Raw genomic sequence first — 2,999 nt, 5'->3', positions numbered from 1 at the left:
AAAGAGAGGACGGGGAAAGAAGAAGGAAAGAAAAAGGTTCCAGATGCTTTAAAAGGTCTTCGTCACACTCTCTGATCTCTCCTCACTTTTCTTCACTTTCTCTCCCTCCCTCCTCAGGTCTCCCTCCCTCAATCCCCTCCTCCATCATCAGCAAAGTGTCCTGGTGATTTAGGAGACAAGTAAATAAGCTCAAAAACACTTTCTTCGTTTCCTTTCCGCAAAATGACTGGCTAACTGTTTATTGTTGTTGTTATGTTTGGAAAACGTTGGTCAGAGGAACATAGATGTTCTTGCATGGACCGCTTCTAAGGTAAGGTAGAACTTTATTGATCCCTCAGGAGGTCTCCTTCGGGAAATTGTTTTTTTTCCAATAGCCACAGCAATACAGCAATTATTCATAAAAAATAAATCAAAATAAAATAAGAACAAGAACAAAGATAAATACAGAGAAAGAACAAGATGATACAATCTAAGTCTAAAGATAAAGAACATAGACAACAAAAAGACAAAGACTAACATAGAACAGAACATTCAGATACTTTTACTCCACTCCTGCCCCCGAACTCAGAATTGTACAATTTAATAGCCCGAGGAATGAATGAGTCCTTGAGTCTATTTGTTTTGCACCTGGGAAGGAGCATTCGTGCATTCTCACTCTGACCGCTGCCCCCGCGACCCTATCTCTGATAAGAGGAAGGAAATGAATGGATAGAAACTTTTAAGATTTCAGTCTTGTTCTGTGTTACTCCCCACAGCACATATGTCTGATTTTAATGTATATTATATGTCTTCTAAATCAACACAAACAACAGGAAAAACCCTGGTGTTATCCCATATAAAGACACCACAGTAAAAACAAATACAAATTCAAATTAAACTAAAAGAGGGCAGACACAGTGCACCCAATGAGCTTGTGTTAAAAAAAATATAGTAATTAATTTTTACTTGAGAATTTGGTTTGTCTTAAGGCAAAAAAGAAAGAAAATTCTCCCGAAGAAATATTCAACCTTGGACCACGGTTAGCCATGTAGCATTCCTGAATCATCAACACGCTGGTCATATTACATAGCAAATTAAATTAAATTGGATGAATGATAACAACAAAATGTGTCACTATAATCACAAGGAGGTCGATTTATTGTCACGATCTGATTTCATGACGTGTTTAACGACGTTATTTTGACCTATTTATATTGTTTTGTTTGTTTTTTAGTTTTGCTAATAATAAACAACACAGATTAGCGGTAGCTGGACAAACAAGTGAAGAGGATTCTTCAAAACATTTTTCTCAAAGGTTTCCTATAAATACATTTATGACATTAAATGATTTCTGCACACATGAGACAGAGATAAGGTATGATACAGTGGTTCTTACGTGTGTATCATCATAAAATTATAGTATCATTTTTACAATTTCAAAAGAAAGAATAATGCAAACGTGCCACATCTAATCCAATGCTCACCAGATGCACTCACACTTGAAGCGTGTTAGAACAGGACGGTGCTGATGCAAAACTAATAAAAATATGCTGCTCAAGATTCCATTGCCTGCCTCTGCCTCTGCCTCTGCCTCACACACACACACACACGCACACACACACACACACACACACACACACGCACACACACACACACACACACACACACACACTAAAGCTTGCCCTTTTCACAAGAAGATAAATATAGCTTTGATATCCTCTCCAATCTTTGTTTAAAGCTTGTCATTATTTATTATTGATTAGACACTTCCTGAGATCTGTCCAGGAGGATCAGGGTTTTCAGCCAAAAGACGCCTCCAGAGAAAAGGCAGCATGCAAGCACACACATGTACAACACACTGCTGCAGCCTTTGTGCAACAAACGCCTCCATCAACAGTGACATTTCCATACCTTCTACTTACAAACTCAACACACAAATAAACAAGATGTTCACACTTAATAGACATGTCAGGGCTGAAGTGTGTGGAGTTCCTTTAGGTTTATGTTGTCTGTTATCATGGACTTACTTTAGGAAAAGCAACTTATAATGAGAAGTCAAAGGTCAACTGCACACCAGCTATTGTGAGATGAATCCCTTTATTTCAAGTGTTGAAATGCTCATTGAGGCCAGGTTTACTGTCTGAGAAACGCAGAAACTACTCAACTATTATGATACTGCTTCAGATAAGAGATCAATAAATGTTTCAATAAAAGTATTCATTAAGTTCTGCTTTTGAATGTTTTTGTTGATACATTAAATGTTGGCAGTTTGAAAGGAAAAATTCCTGGAATATTTCCAGCTTTTTATGCTCCTGGATGGTCTTAAACTTATGACTCGCAGCTAGACTTTTTGCAGTGTGTGTCTGAACTTGTGTATTTGGGAGAGAGAGAGAGAGAGAGAGAGGGAGAGAGGGAGAGAGGGAGAGAGAGAGAGAGAGGGGGAGTGAGAGAGAGAGAGAGAGAGATGTGTGTATTTTATTTATTTCTGCGATCACTATAAAACAAGTTTTCGTATTAATAATAATGACCACTGGGTGGCGCCGTATTTATTTAATGCCGTTCCATAAAGATAGATGTTGGCTACATCAGAATAAAAAACTTTTATTGCTAGTGTTGTTAACGCAACATCGATTTTGTATATGTGTGTGTGGTGTCAGTAAATAATACAAAAATCAAATAGGATAACACACAAAAAGCAAGTATCCATATTTTACCTATATATTTTTTACTATATGCCATTCTGCGGTCATTCTTGCAAAATGCGTCAAAATTAATTGTCCAACTTATCTTTTCTAAATGAATTCTAAAAAACTTAAAGACTCATTTTTCATAATATATTTCCCATCTTATTTTTGAACTGAGAGTGGTAGAGCCCACCAGTAAACCCAGCCAAGTGAGATAATCCCAGTCTTGTTGAGCCTCGGTATCTCATCCATGTGACTGCCGGTTCATCCTCTTATTTCAGGTCTGAGCTCAGTACAGCCAGAGCTGACCGTGTTCCTGTCAGTACAACAGCACCG

Source organism: Callionymus lyra, chromosome 1 (genome assembly GCF_982586985.1).
Source record: "Callionymus lyra chromosome 1, fCalLyr1.hap1.1, whole genome shotgun sequence".
Classification (NCBI taxonomy): Eukaryota; Metazoa; Chordata; class Actinopteri; order Syngnathiformes; family Callionymidae; genus Callionymus; species Callionymus lyra.
This window is presented reverse-complemented; position numbering follows the sequence as displayed.